Raw genomic sequence first — 19754 nt, 5'->3', positions numbered from 1 at the left:
CTGGAACTAAGAGGATTGGGCGCCGCCATCTTGGTCTTGTCAATGACCCGATAGGCCACCTGGAGTCCCGCCCCCAGCCTCTCGCAGGCCCAATCATGGGCATAGTGGAGGTGCGGTCAATTTGCATGTTTCTCTATTATAAGGTAGGATTCCTAAAAATGGGATCACTGGGTCAAATGGGAGTTCAATTTTTAGTTTTTTTGAGGAAATTCCATACTGTTCTCCACAGCGGCTGCACCAGTCTGCATTCCCTCCAGCAGTGCACGAGGGTGCCTTTTTCTCCACATCCTCTCCAGCACTTGTCATTTGTTGATTTGTTGATGATAGCCATTCTGACAGGTGTGAGATGGTACCTGATTATCGTTTTGATTTGCATCTCTTGGATAATTAGTGATTTTGAGCATGTTTTCATATGTCTCCTGGCCTTCCTTATGTTTTCTTTCAAAAAATATCTATTTAGGTCTGTTGCCCAATTTTTGATTGGCTTGTTTATCTTCCTTTTGTTAAGTTGTATGAGTTCCCTGTAAGTATTAAAGATTAAACCCTTATCTGAGATAACATTCGCAAATATGTTCTCCCATGCAGTGGGCTTTCTTGTTGTTTTGTTGGTTTCTTTTGCTGTACAAAAGCTTTTTATTTTGATGTAGTCCCATTTGTTTATTTTCTCTTTAGTTTCTATTGCCCTAGGAGCTGTATCAGTGAAGAAATTGTTTCATCATATGTCTGAGATTTTGTTGCCTTTGGATTCCTCTAATATTTTTATGGTTTCCTATCTTACACTTAACTCCTTTATCCATTTTGAGTTTATTTTTGTGTATGGTGTAAGTTGGTGGTCTAATTTCATTTTTTTTTTGCATGTATCTGTCCAATTTTCCCAAGATCATTTATTGAAGAGACTGTCTTCACTCCATTTTATGTTCTTCCCTCCTTTGTCAAATATTAATTGAGCATAGTGGCTTGGGTAGATTTCTGGGTTCTCTATTCTATTCCATTGATCTATATGTCTGTTCTTGTGCCACTACCAGGCAGTTTTGAGAAGAGTGGCTTTGTAATACAGCTTGATATCTGGTATTGAGATCCCTGCTACTTTGGTCTTCTTTTTCAGGATCGCTGCACCTATTTGGGGTACTTTTTTTATTCCAGATGAATTTTTGGAGAGTTCATTCTAGATCTGTGAAATATGCCATTGGTATTATTTTTAATTGATTTCAGTTGTTTCTTTCTTTATGCGGCCACCACAAATTTTATTTTCTTTTAAATATATTTTATTCTTTTTTTTATTAAGGTATTATATGTGTACATATCTTACCATTGTCCCCCCCAACCCACACCCATACATGCCCTCACCCCCCAGAGTTCTGTGTCCATTGGTTATGCTTATATGCATGCATACAAGCCCTTCGGTTGATCTCATATCTTCCCCACCTCTCCCTAACCTTCCCCCTGTAATTTGACAATCTGTTTGATGCTTTACTGTCTCTGTATCTATCTTTTTGTTCATCAGTTTATAATGTTCTTTATTATCCATAAATGAGTGAGATCATGTGGTATTTTTATTTCATGGACTGGCTTATTTCACTCAGCATAATGTTCTCCAATTCCATCCAGGTTGCTGCAAAAGATGAGAATTCGTTCTTTTTTATGGCAGCATAGTATTCCATTGTGCAGATGTACCACAGTTTTCTGATCCAGTCATCAGCTGATGGGCACCTAGGTTGTTTCCAAATCTTAGCTATGGTGAATTGTGCAGCTTTGAACATAGGGGTGCATATATCCTTTCAGATTGGTGTTTCTAGTTTCTTTGGATATATTCCCAGGAGTGGGATTGCTGGGTCAAATGGGAGTTCCATTTTCAGTTTTTTGAGGAAACTCCATATTATTCTCCACAGTGGCTGCACCAGTCTGCATTCCCACCAGCAGTGCACGAGGGTTCCTTTTTCTCCGCATCCTCGCCAACTCTTGTCGTTTGTTGATTTGTTGATAATAGCCATTCTGACAGGTGTGAGATGGTACCACATTGTTGTTTTGATTTGCATCTCTCGGATAATTAGTGACTTTGAGCATGTTTTCATGTGTCTCTTGGCCTTCCTTCTGTCTTCTTTCAAAAAGTATCTATTAAGGTCCATTGCCCATTTTTTTTATTGGATCATTTATCTTTCTTTTATTAAGTTGCATAAGCTGCCTGTAGATGTTGGAGATTAAATCTTTATCAGTGATAGCATTTGCAAATATGTTCTCCCATAGAGTGGGCTTTCTTGTTTTGGTTTTTTTTCTTGTTGTTTTGTTGATGATTTCGTTTGCTGTGAAAAAGCTTTTTATTTTGATGTAGTCCCATTTGTTTATTTTCTCTTGAGCTTCCATTGCCCTAGGGGCAGTGTCAGTGTAGAAGTTCTTTTGGCATATGTCTGAGATTTTGTTGCCTGTGGATTCCTCTAGTATTTTTATGGTTTCCCGTCTTATGTTTAAGTCCTTTATCCATTTTGAGTTTATTTTTGTGTATGGTGTATGTTGGTGATCTAGTTTCATTTTTTTGCATGTATCTGTCCAATTTTCCCAACACCATTTATTGAAGAGACTGTATTGACTGCATTGTATGTTCATGCCTCCTTTGTCAAATATTAATTGAGCATAGTGGTTTGGGTCGACATCCGTATTCTCTATTCTGTTCCATTGATCTATATGTCTGTTCTTGTGCCAATACCATGCTGTTTTGAGAACAGTGGCTTTGTAATACAGCTTGAGGTCTGGTATTGAGATCCCTCCTACTTTGTTCTTCTTTCTCAGGACAACTGTGGCTATTGGGGTCTTTTTTTATTCCAGATGAATTTTTGAAGAGTTCTTTCTAGGTCTGTGAAATATGCCATTGGTATTTTAATGGGAGTGCATTGAATCTATAGATTCCTTTGGGTAGTATGGACATTTTGATGATGTTGATTCTACCAATCCATGAACATGGCATGTTCTTCCACCTGTTTACGTCTTCCTCTATCTCTTTTTTCAGTGTCCTATAGTTTTCTGCCTATAGGTCTTTTATCTCCTTAGTTAAGTTTATTCCTAGGTATCTTAATTTTTTTGGTGCGGTGGTAAATGGGATTGCTTTTTTAGTCTCTCTTTCTGTTAATTCACTATTGGTATATAGATATGCCATATATTTCTTGGCGTTAATTTTGTATCCTGCTACATTGCCAAATTTATTTATTAAGTCTAATAGTTTTTGGATGGAGTCTTTCAGGTTTTTTATGTACAATATCATGTCATCTGCGAATAGAGACAGTTTTAGTTCTTCTTTTCCAATTTGGATGCCTCTAATTTCTTCTTCTTGTCTAATTGCAATGTCTAGGACTTCCAGTACTATGTCGAACAGAAGTGGTGAGAGTTGGCATCCCTGTCTTGTTCCTGTTCTTAGGGGAAATGGTTTTAGTTTTTGCCCATTGAGTATGATGTTGGCGGTGGGTTTATCATATATAGCTTTTATTATGTTGAGATATGATCCTTCTATTCCCACCTGGTTGAGAGTTTTTATCAAGTAAGTGTGTTGGATTTTGTCAAATGCTTTTTCTGCATCAATTGATATGACTATATGGTTTTTATCTCTCAATTTGTTTATGTGATGTATCACGTTTATTGATTTGCAGATGTTGTACCATCCTTGCATTCCTGGAATAAATCCTACTTGGTCATGGTGTATGATCTTTCTGATATACTGCTGGATCCGATTTGCTAGTATTTTTTGAGGATTTTGGCATCTATGTTCATGAGGGATATTAGCCTGTAATTCTCTTTCATTGTGTTGTCTTTATCTGGTTTTGGTATTAGGGTGATGCTGGCTTCATAGAAGGTGCTTGGAAGTGTTCCTTCATCTTGAATTTTTTGGAATAGTCTGAGGAGGATAGGTTCTAGTTCTTCCGTGAATGTTTGGTAAAACGCCTCTGTGAGGCCATCTTGCCCCGGGCTTTTGTTTGCTGGAAGCTTTTTGATTACTGCTTCAATTTCTTCCATAGTTATTGGCCTATTGAGATATTTAGATTATTCCTGATTGAGTTGTGGAAGGTTATATTTTTCTAGGAATATGTCCATTTCCTCCATGTTGTCCAGTTTGTTGGAGTAGAGTTGTATGTCATATTTTGTAACAATCCTTTGCATTTCGGTGAGGTCTGTTGTTATTTCACCTCTTTCATTTCTGATTTTGTCTATTTGGGTACTCTCTCTTTGCTTCTTAGTGATCCTGGTTACGGGTTCATCAATCTTGTTTATCCTTTCAAAGAACCAGCTCTTGGTTTTGTTGATCTTTTGTATTGTTTTTTTGGTCTCAATGTCATTTATCTCTGTTCTGATCTTTATTATTTCCTTCCTTCTGCTTACACTGGGCTTTTCTTGTTGCTCTTTTTCTAAATCTTTCAGTTGTAGGGTTAGGTAATTTATTACCATTGTTTCTTGTTTTTTGCAGTAGGCTTGTAGAGCTATGAACTTCCCTCTCACGTCTGCTTTTGATGTGTCCCATAGATTTTGGGTTATTGCATTTTCATTCTCATTTGTTTCCATGATGTTTTTTATTTCTTCCTTGATGTCTCTGGTAACCCAGTCATTGTTTAATAGCATGCTGTTTAGTCTCCATGTGTTTGACTTTTTTGGATTGTTTTTATTGTAGTTGATTTCCAGTTTTATGCCACTGTGAACTGAGAAGATGCTTGATATGATTTCTATCTTCTTGAATATGAAGAGACTTTGCCTGTGACCCAGCATATGGTCTATCTTTGAAAATGATCCATGTGCACTTGAGTAGAATGTATATTCTGTGGTTTTGGGGTGACATGTTCTGATGATGTCAATTAATTCCATGTGGTCTAATGAGTCACATAGGATTGATTTTTCCTTGCTTATTTTTTGTTTAGAGGATTTGTCCAATGGTGAAAGTGGGGTATTAAAGTCTCCTACTATTATTGTATTGGTGTCAATCTCTCCCTTGATATCCTCCAGGAGTTTTATTATGGATTTGGGTGCTCCTGTATTGGGTGCATATATGTTTACCAGAGTTATTTCTTCTTTTTGGATTGCTCCCTTTAGTATTATGAAGTGTCCTTCCTTATCCCTTGTTATGTCCTTCACTTTGAGATCTAATTTGTCAGATATAAGTATTGCTACCCCAGCTTTTTTTCATTTCTATTTGCCTGAAAACCCTTTTTTTCCATCCCTTCACCCTCAGTCTGTGTGCATCTTTTTTTCTGAGGTGGGTTTCTTTTAGACAGCACATATATGGTTTGTGTTTTCTTACCCTATGTCTTTTGATTGGGGCACTTAATCCATTTACATTTAAAGTTATTATTGATAGGTGCTTATTTGGCGCCATTTTTATTCTTTACCCCTGTGTTCCTTCTTTGTTTACTATTTCATTTTTTTACAGCATACACTTTAGCATTTCTTGCATTGCTGGTTTGGTGGTAATCAATTCCCTTAGTCCTTTTTTGTCTGTGAAGCTCCTGATTTCACCTTCAATTTTGATTGATAGCTTTGCTGGGTACAGTATTCTTGGATTCAGACCCTTCTTTTGCATGACTTTGTATATTTCATTCCATTCCCTTCTGGCCTGATGAGTTTCTTGTCTTCTAGCTCACTGATGCGGACCTCGGCTTCTTCTAGTCTACTCTTGATGCTTTCTATTGAGTTCTTTATAGCAGTGATGTCATTTTTCATTTCTTCTTGGTTCTTCTTCATTTCCTCTTGGTTCTTACTCATATTGTCAAATTTGTCTTCCATTCTTTTCAGCCACCTTATGACCATTTCTCTGAATTCTTTCTCTGACAAGTTGCTTGCATCCATTTCGTTTACTTCCTTTTCTGGTGATGCCTGCTTTTGTTTCATATGCATGCTGTTTCTTTGTCTCCCCATGGTCTCTCTTCTCAGGGTGTCTCGTTATGTAGTTCTCTCTCTCCTGCATTGATTTAAAGACACAAAATATAACACAACCAGGTACAATGCACAAGGCACTGAACAAAAATGTATTCATGATATTAATAACCCCAAATAAAGGTGACCACCAGAGAAAGGCAAATTAGAGGATAGAAGATGAAGAAAAAGAGAGGAAAAAAGAAAGGAGTGCAAAAATGAAACTAGGAAAAGGAAACAAAATTAAGAGTTAAAAGAAAGATAATAGGAAAGAAGAGGGGAACACACTATATATATATGGGGAGGAAAGTCCAATAGAACTGCCATTAATGCCAACAAATCCCAGCAACAAGTACCTGGAGATGAATACAAACTACAAAAAACAACTAATATCATGTGAGGCCAGGGAAAACAGAAGAAAAATACAAACCAAACAAACAAACAAAAAAGAATAAGCAAAACAATCTCACAAACAAGCATAAAAAATCGATATAATCAATAATCAAGCAAACAACAAGAAAAGGACAGAGAGAAAAAAATTTTTTGGATAGTGAAGAAAGGGAAGAGAGAGGTGTGTATGGAGTTGGAGCACGGGATTGGAAATTAGATATATAAGTAGGGTGAAATTTTACAGGGGTAAAAAGAAGAAATAGGGAAACTCTAAAGCAGGAACAGGGCAAGAGAAACAGGACAACAAAAGGGGAAAAGTGAGGAAGAGAGTGTTGGCATAAAGGTAAAGTTGAGATAGAGTAAAATGATACTAAAGGAAAGATGAAAATAGAATGTAAAACGCTAATCCCAAAGTAAAATAAAGACAAAATAAAATGACACTTTTTTAAAAAATGTAAAATAGTAGTAGTAATAATACTGATTGAAAATAAAAATGTAATAATTATAAAGTTAAAATCAAGTGAGGAAAAAAGAAAAAAATTAGTTTCTTAAGTAAAAGATGAAAAAAATAAAAAAATAAAAATGTGAAGTAGTGAAGGTCATTCACTTCCTCTACTGTTCTGTTTGGCACGCCTGTTTCCTAGTCAGGACAGTATTGAAGTTCCTGGAGTTCCACTGATCCTCAGTGTTGTAAGCCAGTCCTGATTTTTAAGCAAGCAGTACATCTCTATTTCTTGTATTCTTTTATTTGTGTTTACACAAGGGTCAATTTGTGATTCAACCTCTGGGTGGCAGTGTTTCTGGATTGACTTCCGGGTCTATAGGGCCTCTTTAGCTGCAGTGACGGGCAACCTTTTGAGCTTCTTGTGTCAAACTTCGCCAAAAAACTGAGCATAACTCGGGTAGTGTGTCACTTTGAGGAAAAAACTAACTCCAAGACTCTAGTCGCAAATGTTTCATCTTCAGGAGCAGCAAATGTTTCATCCTCGGCATGCGGCCGTGTGTCATCAGAAATGGCTATGCGTGTCAGTGCTGACACGCGTGTCATAGGTTCGCCATCACTGAGCTAGTGTTTAGGTTTTGTTTTCCCTGTGGCACTTAATACAGGTTTATGGGCGTGGGTTGCCCCAGAGCTGGTTATCTGATGGTTATTCCCGGCTCTGATCCCCAGGTTCCAGAAAAACATCTTTCCCCTGTAGTCTCTTAGGGTGTCCCCAATTGGGTGATCCTATGTATTGGGCTTACTAATCAGCAGCAAGGATTTAAAGAGGAAGAAGAAAAAACAAAAACAAAATAAATCAAAAGAAAAAAGAGCCAGCATAAGTGTGTAACCTCTGGAGCTGCGCGCAAGTCTGTGCAGTCTTTTTTTCCCCCTTGGGTCTAAGCAGCCGGCATACTTATAAAATTTTTAGGCTATCTTTTTGCGCCAGATCAAAATGTGTTGCTTTTAGAGTTCCCTTCTGTTAGCAGCTCTGAGGATCCCCTTCCACATTCACAGATCATGCTAGTCCCAACAGCCATGGATTTTTCTAGGTGCAGACTTCCCCTGGTCCTCCAGCTCCCGCAGTGCATTTTTCTCTCTCCTGCCGGGACCAGAAACCTCACCTTATCCCAGGCGAAATCTGACCTTTCCGTGGTAGAGTGTAGAGCTCCTGAATTCACGTGTTTGTGCCAATTGGAGACTGGTGTTCTGGGGTTCACAGATGTTCAGTGGGTGCCATAGTTGTAGATTTTCAGGCTTCCGATAACATCCACTTTCCGTTCAAGATGGCGCGGTCTCCGCGTCCAAGTCGGTCGCTCTGGGGTGGGGAACCCAGCAACAGTGGGGGCTGCACGGTCAGGGGAGCCCTGTCCAGAAGTCCCCCACCATCTCCTGGAGTATAGCTGTCCCTCAACTCACCAACAAACACTCTCCGTGCGACCCTCAGCTGTTCTTTCTATCTGCTCTGGGACAAGGCTCGGGACATGTCTGTCTATTCTGCCACCATTTTTCCCCCCAGAAGCTTTTTATTTTGATGTAGTGCCATTTGTTTATCTTCTTTTTAGTTTCCATTGCCCTAGGAGATGTAACAGTGAAGATATTGCTTCTGCATATGTCTGAGATTTTGCTGCCGGTGGATTCCTCTAATATTTTTATGGTTTCCCATTGCACATTTAAGTCCTTTATCCATTTTGAGTTTATTTTTGTGTATGGTGTTAGTTGGTGGTCTAGTTTCATTTTTTTTGCATGTGTCTGACCAAATTTCCCAGCACCATTTATTAAAGAGACTGTCTTCACTCCATTGTATGTTCTTGCCTCCTTTGTCAAATATTAATTGGGCATAGTGTTTTGGGTTGATTTCCAGGTTCTCTATTCTATTCCATTAGTCTATATGTCTGTTCTTATGCCAGTACCAGGCAGTTTTGAGAACAATAGCTTTGTAATACAGCTTGATATCTGGTATTGAGAGCCCTCCTAATTTGTTCTTCTTTCTCAGGATCACTGCAGTAACTTGGAGTCTTTTTTAAATCCTGATGAATTTTTGGAGAGTTTGTTCTAGGTATGTGAAATATGCCATTGGTATTTTAATGGGGAGTTCATTGAATCTATACATTACTTTGGGTAGAATGGACATTGTAATCATGTTGATTCTACCAATCCATGTTCTTCTGTCTGTTTATGCCTTCCTCTATCTCTTTTTTCAACATCCTGTAGTTTTCTGAGTAGAGGTCTTTTACCTCCTTAGTTAAGTTTATTCCTAGGAATCTAAATTTTATTTGTGCAATGGTAAATTGGATTGTTTTGTTAATCTCTCTTTCTGTAAGTACATTATTGTCATTATTTTTGTATTCTGCTACATTGCTGAATTCATTTATTAAGTCTAATAATTTTTTATGGAGTCTAGGGTTTTCTATGTACAATATCATGTCATCTGTGAATAAGAACAGTTTTACTTCTTCTTTTCCAATTTGGATGCCTTTTATTTCTTCTTCTTGTCTGATTGCTGTGGCTAGCACTTCCAGTACTATGTTGAACAGAAGTGGTGAAAGTGGACATCCCTGTATTGTCCTGTTCTTAAGGGAAATGGTTTTAGTTTTTGCTTATTGAGTATGATGTTGGCGGTAGTTTTGTCATAAAAAGCTTGTATTATGTTAAGGTATGATCCTTTGATTCCTATTTTGCAGAGCGTTTTTATCAAAAATTGGTGTTGTACTTTGTCAAATGCCTTTTCTGCATCAATTGATATGATTATGTGATTTTAGTCTCTGAATTTGTTTATTTATTTATCACATTTATTGATTTGCTGTTATTGTACCAGCCTTGCATCCCTGGAAAAAATCCCACTTGGTCATGGTGTATGATCTTTCTAATGTAATTCTGGATTCTGTTTGCTAGAATTTTGTTGAGCATTTTAGCATCTATGTTCATCAGGGATATTGGCCTGTAATTCTCTTTCTTTGCGGTGTCTTTATCTGAAGTTGGGATTAAGGTAATTCTGGCTTCATAGAAAGAGCTTGGAAATGTGCCTTCCTCTTGAATTTTTTGGAATAGTCTCAGAAGGATTGGTTTTAGCTCTTCTTTGAATGTTCAGTAAAACTCCCATGTGAAGCCATCTGGTCCAGGGCTTTTGTTTGCTGGAAGCTTTTTGATTACTGTTTGAATTTCATCAGTAGTTAACGGCCTATTCAGGTTTTTTGATTCTTCCATATTGATTTTGGAAGCTTGTCTTTTTCTAGGAATGTGTCCATTTCATCGATGTTGTCCAATTTTTTGAAGTAGAGTTGTTCGTGGCATTTTTTTTACAATCTTTTGTATATCAATGCGGTCAGTTGTTACTTCACCTCTTTCATTTCTGATTTTGTTTATTTGGGTCCACTCTCTTTGCTTCTTGGTGAGCCTTGCTAGAGGTTCTTCAATCTTGTTTATCCTTTCAAAGAACCAGCTCTTGGCTTCATTGATCTTTAGTATTGCTTTTTTGGTCTCTGTGTTGTTTATTTCTGCTCTGATCTTTATTATCTCCTTCCTTCTGGATACTGTGGGCTTTTCTTGTTGCTCTCTTTATAATTTTTTAGGTTGCAAGGTTAGATAATTTATTACCATTTTTTCTTTTTTTGGGGGGTAGGGCTGTAGATCTATGAACTTCTCTCTCATGACTGGTTTCATTCTGTCCCATAGATTTTGGATTGTTGTGTTTTCATTGTCATTTTTTTCCAGAATGCTTTTAATTTCTTCTTTGATCTCTTTAGTAACCCAATCATTGTTTAATAGCATGCTATTTAGCCTCCAAGTGTTTGATTTTTTCATTGTTTTTATTGTAGTTGATTTCTAGTTTTATGCCATTGTGATGTGAGAAGATGCTTGTTATGATTTCTATCCTCTTGAATTTGAAGAGACTGCCTGTGTCCTAATATGTGGTCTATCTTTTAAAATGTCCTGTGTACACTTGAGAAGAATGTATATTCTGTAGCTTTGGGGTGAAATATTCTGAAGATGTTAATTAAGTCCATCTGTTCTAGCAAGTCATTTAGGATTGCTGTTTTTTTTTTTTTTTCTGAGTTTTTGTTTAGAGTATTTATCTAGTGGTGTTAGTGTGGTATTAAAGTCCCCTACTATGACTGTATTGCTATTGACCTCTCCCATGATATCTTCCCGAAGTTGTTTTATGTATTTGGTTTCCCCTGTACTGGCCTTCTTTATCTCTTGTTATGGCCTTTACTTTTTTAAAAATATATTTTATTGATTTCTTACAGAGAGAAAGGGAGAAGGATAGAGAGTTAGAAACATCAATGATAGAGAAACATTGATCGGCTGCCTCCTGCACACCCCCTACTGGGGATGTGCCTGCAGCCAAGGTACATGTCCTTGACCAGAATCGAACCCAGGACCCTTCAGTCCACACGTCGACGCTTCATCCACTGAGCTAAACCAGATAGGGCAATGGCCTTAACTTGAAGTCTATTTTGTCAGGTATAAGTATTGCAATCCCAACTTTTTTTTTCATTTCAATTTGCCTGAAAAATTTTTTTCTATCCCTTCACTATCAGTCTGTGTGAATCCTTTGTTCTGAGGTGGGTGTCTTGCAGACAGCAAATATATGGGTCATGTTTTCTTATCCATTCAGCTACCCTATGTCTTTTGATCAGAGCATTTAATCCATTTATGTTTAATGTTATTATTAAGTACTTGTTTGTTGTCATTTTTATTCTTAATGATGTGTTTCTTCTTGCTTTTCTGTTTCTTCTTTTTACAGTAGTCCCTTTAGCATTTCTTGCATTGCTGTCTTGGTGGTAGTAAATTCTCTTAGATCTTTTTTTGTCTGTGAAGCTCCTGATTCCATCTTCAGTTTTGAATGATAGCCTTGCTGGGTATGGTATTCTTGGATTCTGTCCCTTGTTTTGCATCACTTTGTATATTTCATTCCATTCCCTTCAGGCCTGGTGTGTTTCTGTTGAAAAATCAGTTGACATTCTAATGAGAGATCCCTTATAGGTAACTTTCTGTCTCTCTCTGGCATCCTTTAATTTCTTACTTTGTCATTGATGTTTGCCAATTTAATTATGATGTATCTTGGTGTTGGTCTTTTTCGGTTCATCTTGTTTGGTACTGTATGTGCTTCTTGGACTCGCATAGTTTTTTTCTGGCCAATATAAGGGAAGTTTTCTGTTATTATTTCTTCAAACATGTTTTCTATTCCTTGCTTCTCTTCCTCTCCTTCTGGTACCCCTATTAGGCGGATGTTCTTCCATTATGTGTTGTCCCAAAGCTCCCTTAGGCTCTCTTCTTGCTTTTTAAGTTTTCTTTCCAGTTGCTGCTGTGTTTTTGTGTTGTTTACTACCTTGTCTTCTAATTCGCTGATGCAGTCCTCAGCCTCTTCTAGTCTGCTGTTTAAGCCTTCCATTGTGTTTTTTATTGCAGCTATGTCATTCTTCATTTCCTCTTGGTTCCTTTTCATGTTGGTGACATTCTCTTTCAGCTCCTTATAATTCTCATTGCTTTGTGTGTATTTGTCATTGAGTTGTGTGTATTTGTCATCCAGCTGTTTGAGCATCTTTATAATCATTACTCTGAATTCTTTCTCTGACATGTTACTTGCCTCTATTTCACTTAACTCCCTTTCTGGTGATTCATCTCATTCTTTCCTTTGGGGATTGCTTTCTTATCTCCCCATGTTTTGCAGTAACGTTTTAATTGTTTTTGTGTCCTAGCTCCAACTGCTTTGCTATCCAGTTTCTTTTAGGAATGGTGCTATTGGTGTGATCTCTCAGTTCTCCTGGGCTTGGTAATCTAGTGTAGCTCCTTACTTGAGCTATTTTGGTTCTCTTGAGGTAATTCTTTGAGCCGGAAAGGCTCAAATGTGGTTTACCAAAGTCAGAAGCCAGGGAGGGGTTTGTCCCAATTTTTGCTGCCTTGCGCCCTTGGTTGAAATCACACATGCCCAGTGGGCGCTTACAGAGGCACCCACCAGCCATCTCTTGGGGTGGTGGGGCTCAGGAGTCCTGCGCTCTGGAAAGGCACCACTGTGGTGTCCATAGCTCTGTAACTGTGGGGTGGGAAGTCTCAGTTTTGTTACTGCCTTCGTGGTTGGATATGTGTGCTCCTAGTGGTGGCTCACAAGGGCACCCACCATGCACTTGCCAGTGCAGTGCACTGATGCACTCTGAAGGGCCCTGGATCTGATGCAGCATGATTGAGGTGTGTTTGGGCAGGTATTCAGGAAGAGGAAATTCAGAATTTCTACTGCTGTGCAGTGCGCCCTTGTTTGTATAAGATCGCACCCAGTGGGGGCTCACAGTGGCACCCAAGAGCAGCCTGTGGAGCTACGGGCTCAGGAGGCCTGTGATCTGGAAAACCATGACTGTGTCAGTGCATTTGCCAGCGTGGCTCACTGATGCACTCTGAGGGGCCCTGGCACTGAAGCCGTGATATTGAGGTGTCTGTGGGCAGGTATCCAGGATGAGTGAATTCAGAATTTCTATTGTGGGGCACCCTTGTTTGTATAATATCACACCCAGTGGGGGCTCACAGCGGCTGTCAAGAGCTGCCTGTGGAGTGGTGGGATCACAAGGCCTTTGCACTAGAAACGCACAACTGTGGTGTCTGGAGGTCTGCCGCTGGGGAGGAGGGAAGTTGCACTTACTGCTGTGGGAGTGTTCACCTTTGGAGGTGGAGGTCTTAGGGTCTACAGGTCTGTGGGTGGGGCATCAGGATTTTGGCTGGAGTGGTTGCCAGGTCACGGGCAGTGTCCAAGGGCTGTCTGGGTGGTGGTGTTGATGAGTTCCTAGAAGAGGCCTCTCTCCCCTTCAAGATGGTGTGGGGTTCGTGCCTGAGTTCCACAGCCCGGGGAGTGTCCACAGCGATGGTAGGTGCTCCCTGTCCAGGAGAGCCTGGTTTGCCAGCCCCTGCTACTCCTGCCTAATTTAACTGTCCCTCACTTACTCACACACATACCGCACACATCCACACACTCTCCTTTCACCCCCTTACTCACTCACACCTCTTCCTCACCTCCGTCCTGCCAGCTGCCATCTTCAGATCTCTATTGTGTTATTTTTGATGCAAACAACTCTAAACCTATCTTTGCCCCACCCTGTATATAATGAGATTTGGAAGGCTCATGGAAGGGACATTTGCCTTTCTACTCATCTCTCAATTAATTGCTGATGCCTGATATTACATTCAATAAAATTTATTCCTTTGACTTAAGATTTGGTCCACTGTTTATAATGCAACCAAACCCTGGGTAAGAAAATCCCAAGGCATAGGAGTTATTTGTATTTTCCCAGTCTGTTGTCATTTTTATTTATGAATGTCACTTTTCATTGTACAGTTTCGATTTTTATATAGTTGGATCTGTCCATATTTTCCTTTGGGGTTATCTGTTACCATGACTTTACAAGTTATTATTCTTTTAAACCTTTAATATAATTAAAGCTGTTTTTGCCCTGGATTCAGGGGAGACAATGGCTCCAACCTTCACATCATATGATGCCCTATCCAATTTTAGATTTTTTTAATTTTTAAATTTTATTTTATTGTTTAAAGTATTACAAATTATAGTACATATGTCTCCTTTTTCCCCCATTGACCTTCCTCTGCCTCCCCTACCCCACCACATGCCCTCACCACCCCCGCCCCAGTGTCTTGCGTCCATTGGTTATGCTTATATGCATGCATACATGTCCTTTGATTGATCTCTTACCTCCCCCCTCAACCCTCCCCAGCCCTCCTGCTGTAGTTTGACAGTCTGTTTGATGATTCTTTGCCTCCGTATCTATTTTTGTTCATCAGTTTATAATGTTCTTTATATTTCACAAATGAGTGAGATCATGTGGTATTCATTTGACAAAGGAGGCAAGAGCATACAATGGAGTCAAGACAGTCTCTTCAATACATGGTTTTGGGAAAATTGGACAGATACTTGCAAAAAAAAAATGAAACTATACCACCAACTTACACCATACACAAAAATAAACTCAAAATGGATAAAGGACTTAAACGTAAGATGGGAAACCATAAAAATCTTAGAAAAATCCATAGGCTCCAAAATAGCATACATTGGTCCTAGCAATATCTTTACAGCAAAATAAACCATCAACAAAACAAGAAAACCCACTGCATGCGAGAACATATTTGCCAATGTTATCTGTGACAAGGGTTTAATCTCCAAAATTTACAGGGAACTCACACAACTTAACAAAAGGAAGATAAACAATCCAATTAAAAAATGGGCAAAGCACCTAAATAGACACTTTTTGAAAGAGGACATACAGAAAGCCAATAGACATATGAAAACATGCTCAAAGTCACTAATCATCCTAGAGATGCAAATCAGAACAACAATGAGGTACCATCTTACACCTGTCAGGATGGCTATCATCAGCAAATCAACAAAGAACAAGTGCTGGAGAGGATGCAGAGAAAAAGGAACTCTCCTTCACTGCTGGTGGGAATCCAGACTGGTACAGCCACTGTGAAAAACAGTATGGCGTTTCCTCAAAAAGTTAAAAATGGAACTGCCCTTTGACCCAACAATACCACTTCTAGGAATCAGGAATACCAATCAGAAAGGATATATGCACCCCTATGTTCATAGCAGCACAATTTACAATTGCTAGGATTTGGAAACAGCCTAAATGCCCATCAGCAGATGAGTGGATTAGAAAACTGTGGTACATCTACACAATAGAATACTACACTGCTGTAAAAAAGAAGGAATTCTTACCACTTGCAACAGCATGGATGGAACTGGAGAGCATTATGCTAAGTGAAATAAGACAGTCAGTGAAACAATTTTAGATTTTTACAGAAGCCTCTGTCATTTTCTTCTCATATATCAGACATAAAGCTTAAATCACAACCTGTTTATGCTTTTTCATGCTCTACTCCTGTTTCTGTTCACTAATTTGGGGGGCACAAAACAACTCTGAGAATTAGGGAAAATGGAGAAGGATGTGAAAGGTATTAACAGGTACCAAATGCGTAGTATGTTTCAGCCATCATTTTAGGTGTATTTTCACACAGTATCTCTTTTCCACTCTATGATGGGGAGGAGGGATATTTGGATGGTTCGAAGGTGCCCTAGGTTAGGAAAGCAACCCTGCCAATAGTCAGTCCTTCTAGAAGCCCAGCTCCTTATTCAGTACTAGTAATATAAAGTAGGCAGTTAGAAATGAGGATCAAAAGTTCTTTGGAGATAGACACACCGCTTGGTCATCCTTAAAGAGGTAAGAATTGAAGGAAGAGGGAGGGGTGCTGTCAGTTTTCTGAGGGAGAAAGCAGAAGAAAAGGGATTTGAAGTTAGTACCTTGAGGATTGCTTCTATTTTGAAATCAGGAGCAATAAAAGAAGTAAAAAAAAAAAAAAGGATAAATGCACTCAGAGAAGAAGACAGTAAGGACAGTGCTGTGGCTTGAAAGCCAAAGGAAGGTACTCCATTTTAGTATGATGTCACCCTGGGAACATGGCTCTGATTATCTCCCTGGGCAACAACTCAGAAAGATCCCAGTAGCCAGCCTGCTGCTCCGCTAACATAGATGCCAAAAAAATCTAGGGCAGGTTGCAGCAAAATAAAATAAATAAACTGATGAAAGCAGTTGGTGAACATTAACCATACTCATACTTAGGTGAACACATGTCTTCGAAAATCCTGGCCATCACCAGTTTATGTGACATCCAAGGAGTCAGCAACATTACAAAGATAAGTGTACAGTTTATCTGCCAAGCAATCCTGAAAGATACCAAATTACAGAACCATAGGGTCCCAAAATGACTGAGCTGGAATAGCAGACCAGTTAATCTAACCCCTTTGTGTTAAAAATGTGGGAACAGAATCCTAGAGAAGGGAACAGGCCTGCAAGAGGTCACACAGGGAGTTAATGGCAAAGCCAGAGAGAACCAAGGTCTCCTGCCTCCTCTTCCTCCCATTTGAGTGTTTCTGAGTGAGAAGTGAATAAGAAAATGATTGGTGATAAATGTTACCAGTAAATTGATGAGTTTTTAAAAGCATATCTGGTTTTAAAAATATATGATCTTAGAATGTCAGCACTAGCGCAGACCCTAGAGTTCATCATCCTATGTGATGTTATTTTTTACATGAAGAAACTGAGACCCAGTTTCTTCAGGGTTTGGCTGGTTAATGGTGCAGCCAATCAGTTCCTCAACACAGCTCTCCTTCTTCCTTGGCCTGCCTATTCATGGAAGCTGAATCATACAGATGTACAAAACCTGCAAACAATTATTTAAGGAATAAATACCACAAAAACAGTTTTTCTCACCTCTCCTGGTCAGAATGCAAGTGCTGTGGGAACCAGAACACAAGGAGAAAGTTCAAGGAAATGAGAAATTGAATGCAACCTTTAGAACAGGATAAATAAGAAAAGACAAGGGCAGATGGGTTAAATGACACACATCTACTGGGGCTTGGGGAGATGGATGATACAGGGATACAAACCAGAGAGGGCTCTAGGTTCAATCTTGTTTGGCTTAGAAAAAGGGGTTTTAAATTAAGTAACCTCTGCTGATATTTTAAGTTATAAGAGACAATAGGGAGTCCATCCTACAATTTCAGATGAGAAATCTGAGGTTTAGTAGGGGAAGAGACTTTCCCAAAGATAGACAGTGAGGCAGTGTCAGAGCTAGGATTTTAATCCAAGGTCTTGGGCTCAGCAGTAAGTGTGTCTTCTCCCTTATGGACTGGAGAAAGCTGGTGAATGTTTACTAAGAAAATGCAATAGGCATACACTAGGCTACTTTTATATTAGAGTTTTCACAATAGGGTTTACACACTTGGGGTGGGCTCTTCTACTCTGCCAGCTCTTCTTTATGCCCAGATTTGGCAATGGAGGATCTAGGTCAGTGATATTGGATAGATGTGGAAGGATAGAAGAGCTAGAAAGTTCATTGACACAAAGCCATAAAAAGCAAGAATAACAGCTGAAACATTGCCTGAAAATACCTAGCACAATCCAGATAGGCAGATACAAATTACTGTATATACTAATCATCACCCATCTACTAGGGGAATCTTGGGTAAAGCTTCAATTACTCCTCCCTGGCACTATAAGAATTAAGTGAAGGGTTATTTAAAATGGAAGTTTCTGGATTAGTGTGAAAATTGGATTAAATGCATCTGCCCCTAATTTACTAGTTGACCACAGGCAGGCCAGTTACCATTTCTTTCTTTTCTTTTTTTTTTTTTTATAAATCTTTATTGTTCAGATTATTACAATTGTTTCTCCTTTCCCCCCCCCATATCTCCCCATTACCCGGTTCCCTCCCCCCCGTTGTCCTTATCCATAGGTGTATGATTTTTGTCCAGTCTCTTCCCATACCCCCTACACGGACACCCCTTTCCCCCTGAGAATTATCAATCCACTCCCATTCTATGCCTCTGATTCTATTATGTTCACCAGTTTATTCTGTTCCTCAGATTTTTAATTCATTTGATTTTTAGAATCACTTGTTGATAGATATTTGTTGTTCATAATTTTTATCTTTACTTTTTTCTTCTTTTTCCTCTTTTTAAAGAATACCTTTCAGCATTTCATATAATACTGGTTTGGTGGTGATGAACTCATTTTAGCTTTTTCTTATCTGTGAAGCTCTTTATCTGCCCTTCAATTCTGAATGATAACTTTGCTGGATAGAGTAGTCTTGGTTGTAGGTTCTTGCTATTCATCACTTTGAATATTTCTTGCCATTCCCGTCTGGCCTGCATAGTTTCTGTTGAGAAATCAGCTGACAGTCATATGGGTGCTCCCTTGTAGGTAATTAACTGTTTTTCTCTTGCTGCTTGTAAGATTCTCTCTTTGTCTTTTGCCCTTGGCATTTTAATTATGATGTGTCTTGGTGTGGTCCTCTTTGGATTCCTCTTGTTTGGAGTTCTGTGCGCTTCCTGAACTTGTAAATCCATTTCTTTCACCATGTGGGGGAAGTTTTCTGTCATTATTTCTTCAAATAGGTTTTCAGTATCTTGCTCTCTCTCTTCTGGCACCCCAAAAATTCGGATATTGGTACGCTTAAAGCCATCCTGGAGGCTCCTTATGCTATCCTCACACTTTTGGATTCTTCTTTCTTTCCGCCTCTCTGGTTGGGTGTTTTTTTCTTCCTCATATTCCAGCTCTTTGGTTTGACTCTTCGGGTGCGGTGGTCTACTCTGTATATTCTTTATTTCAGACAGTGTATGCATACTTTCTGACTGGTCCTTTTCCATTTGTTTGGTATTCTCATTAAGGTCCTTGAAGGTCTCTTCAAGTTTCTCAGCGGTTTTTAGAAGATTCTTGAGTAACCTTATAAATATGGTTCTGAACACTGTGTCGTCCATTAGTTTGCTTTCATCTATTTCTCCTACTTGTGACATACTTCGATGTCTCCACATTTTGGCTGCCTCCCTGTGTTGATGGAGTGGCTTTGTGTGGTCGGTGACCTATAGGGGCCGGTAGCTCAGCTTCCCCAATCACCCTAGGTGGTTGCTCTTGGTACTCCCGAGTCTTTGTGGGCTGAGTGGGAAGTCTTGGTGTAGTTAAAAGCCCTGATTGCTGTTGGTACACTGGGAGGAATTGACCTCCGGTCCAATTGGCTGTGAGGGCCTGCTGTGTCTATATAACGGAAGAATTGCTGTGCTGGAGACACAGTAGGGCTTTGGTGCTCACTGAGTCTGCCTCTTGAATGTGTCCCTTATGAGAGTGGTTGAAATCTGGTGTCGTCCACACGGACAGAAAAGTCACTCTCACTCTCCGACCGACCGAGAGTCCCTCCCGTAGGCATCTGGGTCCCCTGCGTGTCCCCAGAAACTGGAGTTCAGAGTGGTTGGGATTGTTGGTATCACTGGCGGGAATTGATCTCCAAGCCAGTTGGCTGTGAGGATCAGCAGTGTCTCCGCTGGGAGAGCTTCTGTGCTCAGCTTGGATGGGGTGGAGTCCCAGGGTGGCGCAGACAAGCTTTGGTTTCCCGTCTGCTCCACCCTAAGAGGGGCAGTTTCTCCGTGCCCGAATTAATGGCT

Source organism: Eptesicus fuscus, chromosome 1 (genome assembly GCF_027574615.1).
Source record: "Eptesicus fuscus isolate TK198812 chromosome 1, DD_ASM_mEF_20220401, whole genome shotgun sequence".
Classification (NCBI taxonomy): Eukaryota; Metazoa; Chordata; class Mammalia; order Chiroptera; family Vespertilionidae; genus Eptesicus; species Eptesicus fuscus.
This window is presented reverse-complemented; position numbering follows the sequence as displayed.